This window comes from Chelonia mydas, chromosome 2 (assembly GCF_015237465.2).
Source record: "Chelonia mydas isolate rCheMyd1 chromosome 2, rCheMyd1.pri.v2, whole genome shotgun sequence".
Classification (NCBI taxonomy): Eukaryota; Metazoa; Chordata; order Testudines; family Cheloniidae; genus Chelonia; species Chelonia mydas.
The window spans coordinates 58,153,836-58,170,345 of NC_057850.1; the positions used below are offsets into that span (position 1 = coordinate 58,153,836).

At 39.0% G+C, this 16,510-nt stretch overlaps 1 protein-coding gene across 5 annotated transcripts in view; it reads right to left on the reverse strand.

Annotated features, from left to right (window-relative positions):
* SULF1 (sulfatase 1) overlaps positions 1-16,510 on the reverse strand; it is a 169,001-nt gene that overhangs the window by 130,770 nt on the left and 21,721 nt on the right. For all 5 annotated transcript variants that reach the window (XM_043539517.1, XM_037892462.2, XM_037892460.2 and 2 more), the window contains 2 exons: positions 10,565-10,623; positions 8,778-8,874 (listed from right to left, as the gene is read on the reverse strand). The gene's annotated coding sequence lies outside the window, so the exon portion shown is untranslated. The remainder of the gene's footprint in view (positions 1-8,777; positions 8,875-10,564; positions 10,624-16,510) is intronic.

A 16,510-nucleotide genomic window follows, 5' to 3' on the forward strand; every position in this document is an offset into this window, starting at 1 on the left:
CCTGGCTGCCCCTCTGCCTACGAGACAGAGGGACATGTCACTGTCTCCTGGGAGCTGCCTGAGGTCAGCACCTCTGGGAGTCCGCACCCCAAATCCCCTCCTGCACCCCAACCCCCTTGGCCCATGCCAGGAGCCCCCTCCTGCACCCTGAACTCCTCATTTCTGTCTTCACCCTGAAGCCCGCACCCCCAGCCCAGAGCTCTCACCCCCTTATGCACCCCAACCCTCTGCCCCAGCCCTGAGCCTCCTCCCACACTCCAAACCCCTTGACCCCAGCCTCACCCCAGAGCCCGCACCCCCAGCCCTTCCTGTACCCCCCTGCCCCAGCCCGGTGAAAATGAGCAAGTGAATGAGGGTGGAGGAGATCGAGTGACAGAGGGAGGGGGGATGGAGTGAGTGGAGCCTCAGTGAAGGGACAGGACAGGGGTGGGGCCTCAGGGTTCAGTTTTCTGCAATTAGAAAGTTGGCAACCTAGGTACTGTTAATATTAACAAAATGTCTGTGAAAGAATCTGAAGAAGCATGTGAAGGATGCTTTCATTCCAGTAACAACTGAAGTGTCATCACATCTTTATTTGCTTTCAATTAGCTGCACAGATGAACCTACTCATGGTTCTGGCTGTTTATAAATATAGAGCTAATGGTGATCAAGTCTTGCTTTGTTAAAAAACAGTTACATTTTGTTGCTGTAATAATCTTACTTTACAATTGTAAACCTCTTTCATCCCAAAGAGTACTGTGCAAGCTACAGGCCTGGTGAATTGAGGTGCTAAGCATGCCTTTTCTGGGAGTTAGGGGTGCTCTGTAACTTGAAAGATCAGGCCCTATATATAAACAGTACCACAGCCATCCCAAGGATTGATGGAGGCAGTCTGATATCTATCCAAGGTTTTTATATAATCCCCATTATCATATGATCTGAGGTACTTCCTAATGGTTAGTATATTCATCCACACAATACCCTTGTGAGGTAGCAGAATACTATTACTCCTACGCACAGAGAGGCTAAGTGCCCAAGGAAACACAGGAAGCCTGTGGTGGAGAAGGGAATTGAACCCTGCTTTCTCAAGTAATATGCTTGTGCCCTAACCACTGAACCATCATTCCTCTCAGTAGTATACCACAGAGTACAAACTGAGGGGCACAGGGGTGGGTCACTAACTTGATTAATTGGTATTACAGATCATCTCTCTTCATACACACATTTCAACAATGGATAAACCTGCAAATCTAGCTGGAAATCCTATCCTCTTAACCTTCAAATGAAAAAGTAAGAGCAGAATGTGGTCGATCTTTCCCCAGAAGGAATGTTTTCCTCACTTCCAACATTTTTTCAGGTGAGGGACTGTACTTTAAACTGAATACAAAGGGATTGTATATCTGACACCCAAAACTCAGATCACCCAAACTGTCTAATATCTCATCTTGATGCAGAAAACAGTCCATTTCCCTCTTAGGAAACAAAAGACTAACAACCTGGTGTGACAAGGAGCAAAACAATGTTGTTCCAGATCCTGAATTCTAAGGGAGCTACACTTATGACAACATTTCCTTATCCACTCTTTTCAGCCCCAATTCAGTAGAACATTTAATTATTGAAGCCAATATGATGTGGGCACATACTTAAAGTAGGACATGTCCTTCAGGGCTTTCCCAAATGCGAATGGATTTAAGTGATTTACTGAACCAGGATGATACACCAATTTCCGCACCCACCAAACAACATCCCCCAAGCAGACATGTTAGTATTGGTTGAGCTAACCTTACCCAACTATTCATAATGCAAACATTACTTACCATAACAGGGTAAAAAGAAAAGGAGTACTTGTGGCACCTTAGAGACTAACCAATTTATTGGCACATAAGCTTTCATGAGCTACGGCTCACTTCATCGGATGCATCCGATGAAGTGAACTGTAGTTCACGAAAGCTTATGCTCCAATAAATTTGTTAGTCTCTAAGGTGCCACAAGTCCTCCTTTTCTTTCTGCGGATACAGACTAACACGGCTGTTACTCTGAAACATAACAGGATAAACTACCTCCTGAACACCCCCTTGTGACCAGAGGCCATTCTGCAGCACCCTGCTTCTGCTTCCCCCCTCTTTAGGGCCCCTTAAGAACCACACACCCTCAGTCCAAAGATAATTTAAACACTCCCCTTCTAGGGTCCAATTTTATTCAGTCCTCTGGGTACACACTCGCCCTCCACACCCCAACCTCAGTTCAGTTTCTCTCACTCCCTTAGAGAGCTCCCAGCCCTCCTTCCCAGAGCTGGGTCCCAATTCTATCACCACTCCAAGGCTCTACCTGGCTGGAGCTCACTCTTCTGACTCTAAAAAAAGAAAAGGAGTACTAGTGGCACCTTAGAGACTAACCAATTTATTTGAGTATAAGCTTTCGTGAGCTCTGAGTTCCAAACTCTCCTGGTATTAAGGCATGAGGAAGACTCCCAGCCCTCCTACCTGGGGCAACTCCCCTGGTCCCCACAGACTTCACCACACCTTCACTTTTCCCTCCTGAAGCTTCCTGCTGTTCTTATAGGGCTCATGTGTTCTCCATTACATAACCTTTATTTCCCCAACCCGGGGAGGTGAGTTAAACTTGTCACAGGTGAACTGCAGTCCATCTCCCCTAAGGAACCAGCAACCCTCTGACACATTTTGAACTTTACTGGGTCTGAACAATTATGTGTGTAGGCTGCAGTTTTTGTTTTGTTTTGTTTTGGGCTTGACTGTTTTTTTCATTCGGGTTTTAATACAGAAACTGGGAAAGGTATTTCATTTTCAGGATTTTTTCCCCATGCCCTGAATGTATCATTCTAATCCTAATGATGTTATAGGGTTCCTTCCTTATAAGATATTTTGAGTTCTCCCCCCCCCCCGCCCCAAAAGACACTTTTGGATCAAGTTACTGGCAGTAGAAACGTGACTGGAAAAAAAAACCTGCATTCTTCTTACACGCTGATTCAAATGGAAATATGGAAGAGGCTGTAGGCAATCCTCTTGCAAAATCCATTTCTTCAAGCATTCTCTAAAACCTATTTTAAAAGTGTTTATATCTGACCACACCTATTTTTAATTGTGATGCCACTTCATAGCAGCAATTCCCTACCAAGGCACAATAATGCAGCTGATACTAGCTGGGCAGGGGGTGACTTAGCTAATATGGTAGCTACAACTTAAATACAGGAAAAGGTTCATAAATAGTTCCAAGAGACTCACATTTAGAATCCTCTATCTCGAAAGCATGACTTAACTATCATTAGAGCTAAATGTCAAGCACCGGATTTTCAAAAAAGTCTGAGTATAACAAGCCATGCAAAAATGTGTACATTTGGATGCATAAATTACATGCACAATTACAGTGAGTTTACATGCACATCCAACTAGTCATTGCAGGAGCAATTATTACTGCATACATAATTTCTGTGCACTAACGCAAACATATTTCTGAAAAATATGGCTCAAGTGTTAATTGACTCAAGTGTTAACTGCTTACAGTAGTTAACTGATGTTGGTTGTTAGAACATCAATGGGTAATGTCTCAGAAAATCTAACTGGGAGATGAAAGTATTATTAATAAATTATATACATTAGGGACATAATGTTTAGGATTCAGGTAAAAAAACCTGTCTCTTCCCTGTTGTTGGAACATTCCACTTGTTTCAACTGTAGCTTAAATGATAACGCTTCATTTTATAATAAACTTTCTGAAGACATTCCTGACGTCCTGCATGGATATGGATTATATTTATGCATACCTCATACTGAGCATATGAGATAGTTTCTTTGTAGGAGTTACCATGACCTTAAATCTGTGGGAAAACAAGCACTTTCTTGAAATGTTTCTCACCACTAATAAACTTTGGTTAATGATGGGTGAATCTTAAAAGATTCAGGTCAGATAAGCATTGTAAAGTTCAGATGTTTATCCAAAAACTCTCTAAAATGTAAACTTTTTGGATATGCAGAAATGGGCTAGAAGCCATCCAATAAGACACATTCCTAATATTTATGGTATTTTTTTGCTTCTGGTCGGGTTGGAATCCTCATGAAAACTATCATTCATGTTATGTTGTAACTTCCTCTTCTGGGCAGAACTAAGAAGCGTAGAAGTTCACCAAAGTTCACCAAAGTAATCAAGAGTTTTCAGATTTCAAAAAGAACTTGGTTTAAGTTTGTCTCAAGTTTTGAGAAGATTTGAGACAGCCTGTTCTTTGATCCAAACTGGTCATCCATCTTTTATTAGACATTGACCCAAAAAGCAGAATCTGAAATTTTGGATTCATATCATGCCTATCTCTACTAATTATTTATTGATTGATTGATAAGGTTTCGCCTGCCTTTTCTTTCGGGTAATGTAAAGTGCTTTCATCACTGTGATCCACAATGAATAGTTTTCGTTATTTCCCAGATAATGAGTGAAAGCAATTTAGGTAAATCTATATGGATGAGAATGGTCAAACCCCTTCTTGAATAAGAACAGTTCTGTTTTAAGAAAGGACAAGGAACCTTTAGGAAAGGACAGATGCCATGTTTGTCATTTGGCAAGTGACAGAGCAGTGGCTAGAGTACAAACAGGATGGCTTCTAGGCTTTTGTAGACCTTGAAAAGGCATCCAGTAAAGTGGACAGAAGTATGCTCACACCAGTACTGAGAAAATATGGAGAGGATTTAATAACTATGGTGAATGAACTACGTAGATCACCTAAAACAGTGATCTGAACATATTTTGCAGTGACAAGCTCTGAATTGGAAGTTGGACTGCATCCAGGGTCATCCCTCAGTCTATTGCTGTTTATCATATTGATAGACTACGTCAGCAGGAAGAACCCAATGGGAAAAGGTGAGCAGCTGTTATATGCAGCTGGCATAGCAATAAGGGCGTCCCCAAAAGAAGACCTGGAGGAAATAGTAAACCAGTGGTGTGACAGACTAAGCAGGCATGGGATGAAAATGAACATGACTAATATTGAGGTCATGTGGATCAGTAGAGGTGTGACAGGGAAACTGCATACAAAGATTAACGGAATATGACTAAACCAGACTGACCAGTTCAAGTACCTTGGTGGCTGGGTTATGAGAGATGGCAAACTTGAAAGTGAGATACAGCCCAAACTGGGGCATGTTAGAAGAGTGTGGAGTAACATCTCAGGAGTTGTGTATGACAAGCATATCCCACTGAGACTGAAAGGCCAGGCCAAAGAGACAGCAGGTTCAACGCCTACAGGTGTTTAAAGTAAGATGTCTTCGTGCAATAAAGAGAGTTACGAGAAGGGAGAGATTGTGAAATGAGAGCATTATGACAGAAGTCAAAATTAGCAATGTGGCTGACAAAATGCAGGAAGTGCAATTTTGCTGGTTTGAACACAGAGGATGAAGGAATAGGACCTAGGGAAAGTAGCATGACAGAAAAGGGCGGTTGGAAACAGACCTTGAGGAACTCCGAGGAAGCGATGGATGGATTGTATCAAAGAAAATGGTAAGCAGATCAACCTTAGTGCTGCTTCGGACAGATGAAGATGGCGTATGTTTGCATGAAGACCCAACCCCAGGTGATGCGGGGGAGGAGGAGAAGCAGGAGAAGACGTAGTATATGGGGGAAACCATTTAAATAAAACACACACACACACACACACACACAACTACTGTCAAAAACTAAAGCCTTTCCAGTTGTTGTGGAGCAGCCCTTATGATGTTCTATTATGGAAGCCATCTCTCTGTTTAAAAATAATGATGTATTCATAGGAAAATGATGATGATGATGATGATGAAGAAATACTTTTCACTCTAATGGTAACTAAGGACAATGTCAAACAGCATCTACTAAAGCTACATATATTATCAGCGGGTCTGAATAACTTGCATCCAAGAGTTTTAAAAGAACTGATCAAGGAGCTCTCTGAACTGCTAATGTTGATTTTCAGTAAGTCTTGGTACACTAGGGAAGTTTCAGAGGATGGGAAGAAAGCTAATGTTGTGCTTATATTTAAAGAGGGCAAACTGATCCCTATGAAAATAATGGAATGGCTGATAAGGGACTTGATTAATAAAAGAATTAAAGGAGGATAATGAAATTAATGACATTCAGCATGGAAGACAGATCTTGTCATCTTAACATGATTTTTGTTTTTATGAGATTACAGATTTTGTTGTTAAAGGCAATAGTGTTGATGTAATAATTTCTGGAAAGCGTTTGACACGGTGACACATGCCATTTTGATTAAGAAACCAGAATGATGCAAAATCAACATGTCACACATTAAATGAATTAAAAACTGGCAAAATGATAGGTCTCAAAACAAACAGTAAACAAGGAATCATTGAATGGGTATGTTTCTAGTGGGGCTCCACAGGGACTAGTTTCTTTGCCCTGTGCTATTTAACATTTTTATCAGTAACCTGAATGAAAACAAAAATCATTACTGATAAAGTTTGTAGATGACAGAAAGATTAGGGGAGTAGTAAATAATGAAGAGGACAGGTCACTGATACAAGGCAATCTAGATCATTTGGTAGGCTGGGTGGCAGCAAACAACATGTGTTTCAATGTAGTCAACTGTAAAGTCATACATTTAGGAATAAAGAATGTTGGTCATACTTATGGGATGGGGAACACTATCCTGAGGAGCAGAGACTCTGAAAAGGACTAGTAGATCATAGTGGGTAATCAGCTGAACTCGACCTCCCAGTGTGATGCTGTGGCCAAAGGGGCTATTTTGATCCTTGGATGCAGAAACAAAGGGACCTTGAGTAGGAGTACAGAGGTTATATTTCCTCTATTTGTCACTGGTGTGACCCATACTGGAATACTTTGTCCAAAATTCCAGAAGGATATTGAAAAATTGGAGAAGGTTAAGAGAAGAGCCACAAGAGCGATTAAAGGATTGGGAAACTTGCCTTGTAGGGATAGACTCAAGGGGTATGTCTACACAGCCTGCGGCAACAAGCCTCCCAGCTCAATGTGTTGAATTTAACAAAGAAAAGATTAAGGGTGACTTGATCAGAGTCTGTAAGTTCCTACATGGGGAAAAGAACTTTGATAACAGATGGGTCTTCAGTTTAGAAGACAATTGTCTAAAATGATCCAATGGCTGGAAGGTGAAGCTAGACAAAGTTAGACTAGAAATAAGGTGCAACATTTTAACTGTGAGGGTAGTTAGCCTTTGGAATAATTTACCCAAGGTTTTGGTGGGCTCTCCATCACTGGAAATTTTAAAGTCAAGACTGACTGGTTTTCTAAGAGATATGCTCTAGTGCAAACAGGAATCAATTCAGGGACAGACTAGATTATCAATGTAATCCCTTCTGGCCTCATTATATATGAATCTATAGATATATATTTTAAGCACTGCTATTGAAAAATAAAAATTAAAGAAAAAAAACGATAAAACTTGTCCCATCAATTTTAATGGAGCAGCCAACAAGTCACTCCATTATGTAAGACATCGCTATTGTGGGGGTGGGGGTAATCAACCAAGTGCATGATCTGATAGGCCGAATAGTCCTATGTTCTTTATAAGTATCATGAAATGCTCTCTGAGGAACCAGCAATCAAATTTACCAAAAAAATACATGGTTAGTTAACATTAAAATATAAATGGGTTCCAAACCAGATCTCCATCCAAAACCCCCTGAACTTTGGGAGGTTCAAGAAACAGATCTCTGAAAGTTGAGCTTGAGCCTATTAAGTAATAAGTAGTGGCGAGATAGAAGAACTAAAGATAAGGTTAGTGAATAAATGCATTCACTAGCTTTATCCCTCTGCAAATATTGGACTTAAATACAATTGAGGTCACATGTAAAGTACATTTGATTCCTCCTAACTGCCTTTCATTACTAACGATATCTCAATTTTAGACATACATTTATTTCTAATAAATTTATTTCTCATAAACTTACTATTTTCTCACATATATTTGCAGATTATTTCACCAGAAGTAATAATTCATGTAAATGAGGTGACAGGAAATGTTACTGATGCTGAAGAAATGAATCTCAGAGCATGTCAAGCTTGTTGCATTATATCTCGTGATTCCCATTGTATGACAGTCCCAAAATGTGTTCTGTATTTTGACTTTGGCAGGTTGAGAAGTAAGATTTGATAGTCTCTCTCTAGTTCTTTAATGCACATTTTCCCACATCACAAAACCACCAGGCAATTTGCTGTACTAGGCAGAATCTGCCTCACAGTTATCCAGGACTTGAAATAGACAATACTGTAAATCTTGTCTGAGTTGCATTGGCAGAGCTATAGGAAACAGCTCACATAGCACTTGCCTGCACTATGGCCAGCTGCATTCAGTGATATTAGCTTCTTGCTTTCATGATCACTGACTTCATGTAAACTAGAAAAAACAAACCATTACTTTTGTTTGGTATACATCTTTTCTTTCAGAAAAAAATTCCCTTTTATCTTGCCATGACTATCCTTGGCCTTCAAAAAATGAAATATGTCTTTTTCATAAGGACTAGAGAGGTATACATTTTGTTCACGTTATTTCTGAACAAAAGAAATAATTTTATGATGCCTTGAAAATAATGTTAATAGTAGCAAAATATGGATTGCTCAGCTATCTTGTATAATCATTTACTGATTCACTATAGCATTAAGGGTCCTTGACTTAATCTTTAAACCTTTTAAGTTTGACAGGATGGAACCTACAGATGATTTACTACAGTTTAATTATTGACCTAACTTAATACCTAGGCTATACTGCAAATGCTTGTGCCATGGATGGTTTAATTAATTACTGGTCAAGTATTTAATTTCTGTACCTTTGAAGATTTTCTGCTGCTAATATGACTTGGTTAATTTTCATAGCATTGATAGAAGTCTGTATGTCTTGTCCAGTGCATTTATTACATTCAAGACCTGAAAAGAGGGAAAAATGAGATATATTGCAAACTGCTGTGTATCATACATTTTAATTATCTCACAAGCCCTGTTTATTCTGAACTTAAACTATCTTTTGCAGAACCAGGTTCAGTCATGCTCAATTACCCTGATGTACCAGCCTAAAGTAGTAAGTTGCCACTGTTAAAATAATCAGAACGATAGAGTTTACAATAATGTTGAATGTTTCCTGACTTCCTGATGCTGCTATCTTCATTTCTAATGAATTACATATAAATGCATAACTACATTTCCTTTGTCTCGAGCCACATCATCAGATTGGCCTTCCAGTTGAGAAAAGTCATTAAGGCAGATCTCAATGAGAATCACGAGAGCTATTCATCGGTAGATATCGGTAGATATTCATCTGTGGCACTTATTTGTAAATATTATTTTGATAATTCAGTTTTCAATAGACAGTAGAATTTTGCTAATGTACATACTTTAGGATTCATAAGTGATAGCATTTGCTAGCTATTTCTCAGCAAAAATTTACCATAATAGCAATGAACTGTTGTGAGGTCTCAGGCAGTATTACTGAGACAATTATGTTTACTCACTCTGCAACAATGAGTATTAGTACACAGTAAATTATAAATAATTATATAATCTTTAGTTGTGAAAATAAAAGTCCTATGGAAAATCACACAGAAATTCCCACAAAAATTACAGAATTATATCCCTACTATTTTAGGTTTTTGGACCATCCTTTATAGTTTAATAGAAAGTTCTAACCTTCTTGTATAATTCTAAAGTATGGTTCCAAATATCTATAGACAAAGATATACATTTATATGACTCTAATAGCCTACAGAACGTATATCTATGGAATCCTCTTAAATTTCAATACCTAACTTAAATTCTTTTTGCATCTCTAGGACCTTTCCATAGGTTAATCTTTGGGGGTTTTTTAATAGTTGTCAGTTCATTTACTTGATAATTTGCAAAATTTCATAATTTGCAGTCTGTCTAGCTCTCATTAGTGCTAACTAGTCCAAATTGTTTTTAGACATCTCAGATACAGCTACCAATTGCAGTTTTTCTTTAACTGTGTGCTATGTTGAAAGTGGACTGATCCTTTACACCAGAGCTAAATTCATCATCTTTCTTCTTCCCGTGGTAAGCAACAATAAATATCTACTTTCCCTTTGAGGACTACCGAAAGGTCCAAAATATCCTCATTAGGAAAGCTGTGGTTAACTGCATAGATCATAGCACTGTGAATAATACATCCATGTGGGAACATTACTTCATGTGCAGTTAGTTACATGAGACCAGAAAACCTAGGAACAAGAAGCCAAACTCCCAATGGAAATTGGGGAGTTTCCAATTTTCAGTGCAAAGAAGGGGAAAAAATCTGAGAAAATTTGAAATCAGGTGTCTTGAAGCACGTACAGCTGTAATATAGTGCCACAAAATGAAATGGAGCCTGAGCTTCTCTAATGCAGAACAGTCAGCACAGTGGCACATACAGAGCTTGGCTGATGACTCATCATGTCAGCTAATCAAAAAGGATCATGAATTTTAAAGTGCTGGCTTTTATGTAGCCAAGATTGTGAAGGTCGGGATAAATTTGAATGAGAAGTTGCCAGTATTTGGAAACTTAAATTACTTTATAGTTGTTTTGCTAAAAACAAACGCTTGGAAAACTGCATTTTTGAAATCTTACCTTATGAAAGAAAGAAATATGGTCATTTTTTCACTCTTCCACAGCTCAGTCTTTTCTTACTGTAATAAATATTTGAAAAAACAAAAATATTAAAATATTCTAATCAATAAGTTAAAGGTCTTACAAGGAAAAAAAGATAGCATTAGCTAGTCTCTGTATTATTATTATTAGGAATGTATTCCAACATAGTAAGAATGTTGTGCCCAGTGAAGGATTTAACCCTGTACTATAGAAATCAATGGGAGTTTTGCTATTAATTTCAACGAGAAAAGGTTTCAGTCTTAAGTGCAAATGCATTGCCAACATAGTTTGCTTAATTTACCAACAGGTCTCTGTTTTACACCCCAACTCCTTTCTTGGGAGGGATATGTTGATAGTACTCTGTGTCTGTAGGTGGAAGTGGCTTCCTAAATCTGTTAGTGCAGGTGCAAAACAGAAACACAACAGGATTTCTTTAGATTCTAACCTTAAAGTTTGGGCCTAAACCCTTTTCCCAGTAAAGAAAAAATAAATTGCATATGCTGTTAAGTTTTCAAGTAGGTAGTAGCTGTGAAAATCTGCAAAGGCTCCATCTTAAAAGACTAAAGTCCAGAATCTTGAAAGGGTAAGAGATATATATGACAAAAAGTACACAATTATAAAGTAATCAGAGGGAAAGATTTAAAAATGTCCAGATCTATTTCTGGATTATTTTTCTCAGGTGTCCAATATTTTTGTATTTTCTGCCTATAACCTTCTAATTTAAGTAAGAAAATGCTAATGTGATATTTAAGATAATCAGAGCAACATGGTAGATTTGTGATTTCTACTCATTAAACACATTCAAACATTTTGTTCCCCATTAAGGTTATACATAGGTATAGGCAGCCATTGAAGATTTTCTGTCTGCTTTTCCCTGTGAATACCCTTAATACTGTGCTCTCTTGATCTATCACGCTGGGCTAAGATTCCAGGAAATCTGGTCCTCCTTCTGAAAGTCAATCACAGCAGTCATCATTTATGGTGCACAAAATGCCACATTATAACCAGGCATAGGTGAACTGGTTGGCTAAAATAAGGACTCACTCAGACCTCTGCCCAAAATTCAAACATAAAAGTGTGGTTACATCGCCTAACCACTTGTTCCTCATTGCTTTTGCATGTTCAATTGACAAATGAGTTTACAATGACTGTACCTTGCTTTGATATTTTTATAGACCCTTTATTACCAACTCATTTGAAGAAAGATAGCCACACTATCGAGTTTTCATTCTGTATCATTAAAATGCAAAAGGGACATTTAAAACTAGATGGGACAAAACAACAATAAATGCACTGAAAGGAGCAATACTTCACTGATAGGGGAGCTGCCTAGCCAATGTGCTGGGTAATTTTCATATCTAATTTCTATCTGAGGAGAAATCCTCAAGGGACATAAAGCCAATTTAGCCACCTCTACCCTAAATCCTCATGCCCTAATGCAGGTGGAGGGATGTATGGGTTGGGGCCAGGGCACACTATGCACTCTGTTGACCCTGATCAGTACAATGGTCCCTTGGGAGGCATCACAAAATAAAGCAGTCCTTAGGTTGATCTAGCATCTACCTGCAGCTGGTTCAGTGCCTACACAAAAACAGAAGCAGGGGAGGAAGAAAGGTGTCTTTCAGCTACCCCATCAGATTTGCTCCAAGCTCAATTCCCATTTAATGGACGGAGAAACGAGGCATAGATAGGTTGAACGATTTGCACATGGTCACCCAACGTTAAAGACAGAGCTCTGAAGATAAACTGAATTGTTGGTCTCTAATCCCTGGTCAGTGGAACATGCTATTTCCCACATAGCTTGATTTGTCACATTTTATGTAGCGTTACAAGCCATTTTTCCTCAACAAAAACTGTGGTGTAGCGAAAGGTCAGATTGAAACAGGTCAAGGCTGGTGCCATTCTACTGAGTGTGTTACCCAGTCACAATCTGAAGTATGTGCAAAGGATCAGCCAGTATATGCAAAGAGACAAAGTCACAACATGAGAGAACTGGGAAGGTTGTGCAAGTGTTATTCCCCCAATTTTGGAAAATAAATAAGGGCTGCCTATATTTTGAGAGAGTCGCTTGTTGTAGTTACACTTCTAGTGGACGGCCATCTTAAGGGTCAGATTTTTCCTCAGCAACATAAGTGCAAATCCCCTTGAAATCAAGAGGAGTTGCACGAGTACCAGAAAATTGATTTTGGCCTCAAACTTGCTATTAAAGGAGTATTTTTTCTATTACTGTTGTTGTTATGGGAAACAAATTGGATGAAGTACTTTGGGAAGGAAATTGCTTCACAAAGGCCAGGAATGTAAACGCAAAGAAAATAATGAAAAGTTAGTAATGAAAAAAGAGCAGTTAGAAAAGTGGATAATGCAGAGAGAGGATAGCTAAAAAGCTGCCCTCACACATCTTCCATGTTCACATTTTAAAAAGTTGACTGTACACATATGGCTGCAGGCACATTTCCTTCCCTACTGAGGTTTTCCATGTTTTTCCTGGAGAGGGATTAATTATTTCTTATCTTCTGTCCTGATTACCACTCTATCCCATATGCTGACTAATGCTACACAGATGAATAAAAAAGGTGAAGCCAAAAAGCAGCAACAGCAACATGAGAGTAGTGAAACATTGATATTGCAGACACTTCTGCAAACAGAAAATAAAAACAGTGATCTAGTGTAGAAAAGAGATAGTAAAAGAACCATATACACATGAGAATTTAGGGCCTAGGCTAATGCCCACTGAAGTCAATTAGAATCTTTCCATTGACTTCAGTGGGCATTAGACTGAGCTCTTAGAGAGTTTCCATAAATCTGTTTTCTACCTCCACATGTACATTATAGTACAGTAACTGCCAACGGAGAACAAAGGGGTTGATCAAGATATAACATTAGAAGAGCTAGTGATTCCACACTGCAGGTGTTTTGTGAAATTTGTTCTCTGATTTCCTTCAGGGGCTGCTACCGCTGCTGGGCTTCACTTTGCTTCTTCAGTTTCTGTTCCCTGCTTCACTCTTTAGTTCTTGTATACAATACAGGGAATCTGGTTACAAACAATGCTCCAGTGCAGACAGGAATTTAAAAAGTGTTGCACACAACATATGGGAATGCAGGGCCTAAACAGTATTTGTAGGATAGCTGGGCCTTAAGCAGCTGTCACATATTCGATTGGGGATGAGTAGGTCTTCAGCAGCTGCTGGCTCCTCTGTTGCTGCTTTAGCGTATAGCCCTTGCTGCACCATATAAACAAACAGTAAGACATGGGATGGTATGTTATGTGCTGGGATATCACCACACCTGGGACAGACTGTGATGCTGAATCCTCTTAATCATTCAAGAAGTAGCAATATCCTACCGTGATCTATAAGGGGTTGTAATGATCTTATCTGATCTCACATGAGAACTATAGTTGAGAAACTTCTTAGAAAAACCCAAGGAGCTGTGGGAGATATTGTTGGTGAGTCATTAGAGGGGCAGTTGTTTCATCTCTGAATCAGTCCTGAATTTATGTGCTCAGCACGATCCCGGAAGTGAAGTCTTTCATATGGGATGAAAATCCAAGACCTGTGTTTTCCTTACAGATTTAACTGGAAGTTATTCCTCATTTACTGCCTACAAACAGTTCTGCTGATGGAGCGTGCTGGTATACAACAGCTTCATATTCCACCCCAGAGTTGTTTCATTGGAGTGAAACAGTTCTTGTGTATACAGTTGTGTAAAGTGCTAGGATATTTTTTGGGGGGGGGGTTAAAGATTCTATAAATATAACTTCTTATTGCAAATACAACATGATCAATTATATGGAAACATTTTAGTAGTAAACTTTGCAAATACCAGCGACAGGAGAGGCGAGTCCAACTCCAGTGTTTTTTGCTGGACTACTTTTAGGACTGATCCTGGGAGGTGCTGAGCATCACAAGTTTCACGGGAGTTGCAGGTGCTCAGTTCTTCTAAGGCCTTGTCTACACTAGTCTCTTCCACCTCTAACATTTCTCAATTGGTGCAGCTCCAGTGGTGATAATGTTGGGAGTTCTAGCGTAGACAAGACTTTGATGGCTACTGGCATTGTCACAATGTCATTTAACCCCATTCAGAACCAGTCCAGATGACTAGGTGGAAAAATGTTATCAAATGCCAACATCTTATGGACATTAGTGCTCTCATCATTGCTACCGCTTATGGAGCAGCACTGGTGTAAGTAACAGTGGAAAATTTCACCAAAAAAGACTAGTGCAGGCAAGGCCAATAGATCAGACCTACAAATCAATCAGAACTTTATTTCTAGTTGTAAAATAATAAAGAGCGACAGTGATTAAAATTGACGTGTTATGCTTCATGGGCTTTCCAGAACTCTCAGAACTCAGAGGAAAAGGATCAGTAGAATATTATCTAGTTGACTCGCTTGTCATGCTTGTAAAGTTTCCTCATTAGAAAAACTGTAAAAATTAAGTCAGCTCCTTCAACAGTATGTTCAGCAGTGGGAATAGAATTACAGCACCAATCTAATAAAGTGTCAGCTCATTTTTATTCACAGGGAAATAAATGCATGTTAAAATCTGTTAATAAGTGTCATTCTCAGGAAGGATGTGAAGCTGTTTAGTCTTAGCAACAACAAGCAAATTCCTGCATTCCTTACTCAGGTAAAACTCATCAACTTCAGGCAAAGTGCCCAATAACTCTACTGGGAGCTTTTCCTGAGTAAAGAATGCAGGATATGACATTATGTGATCAGCACTTCAATTTCATATTGTTTAGAAAGGAAGTATTCTGACAGAAGAATATCACCGAAACAAAAAATATCGTATTTTTTCTAGATCAAAAACCTTTGATCACTGCATTTTCCCTCATGATTTTGTGTATTTGACTGAAAAACTGCCATATCCTTTGACCTGGAGGATCTGGATCCTCCACTTGGAAGACTTCGATAGCCTGACACATCAATATAGTGTTGAATCGTACAAATGCAGAGGCACAAGGCTTCAAGTTTGCTTCCAATTGCTTTGCTAGCTACTGACAAAACCAGAAACTGCTGTTCTGTTTGCAAAGCCCAAATTCTGCTTTCTGTTACAACAGTGTAAACCTGGAGTAACTAAAAAAAATTAGTCCAGTTTTGCTCTGGTATAAGTGAGAGCAGAATGTAAGTGGTAGGCAAGAGGAATAGGACACACCCTCAAAAGCCAGCTCAGTTCATCTGATCAGCCAGCCCCTTTATTATTCAACTTCCATTTTTACCAAATTACACCTTTACTAAGGGCCGGATTCTGAAACCTTACCCAGATTCAGTGGAACTTTGCTTTATAAGTCCCCCATCACCATTCCAATGGAATTAATCACAGGGTAAGGGACTACTCAGTGATCATATGGGTGGCAGAACCTGACAGAAATTTATTTTCTGATTCATGCTCATTTATACCAATGTGCCTACTCAGTCTATAAATCATTCTTAAATGAATTTCTTTTATGCAAATGTGGGTGAAGGAAACAAACAACCTGAATGTAAAAATATATTTATCTCAGTTTGGGGTGGGGAAGGTTGGGTCCTGACTAAAAAATATGGAAAAGAAAATAGTTTTGAAGTCATCTCAAGATAAATGAGGGGAGAACAGGAAATTCTTTAGATGTGACTTGATGGAGGTTAATAAGCCCCCAAGTATGTGTGTGCTTTCTCAGCTGATAAAATATCAGCATCTCTATCTGCCTCACTGTTCTGGAAGATATGTTTTTTCAGCAGCCAAGTAAAGTTTGTTGTTTAGTGAAAGACACTAACTAGAGGAAATGATACTTTAGAAAGGAAAAGAAGAGGTTTAATAATGCAGGGTTTCCTAAGTCTCAGCATATACTTAAAACAAGAAAGCCATTGTGGTTTGCAACCTGCCTGTTCTGAATTCCCCTCCTTCCCTCGCAACATGAAGATTTAATTCACAGTAGCATAAAAAT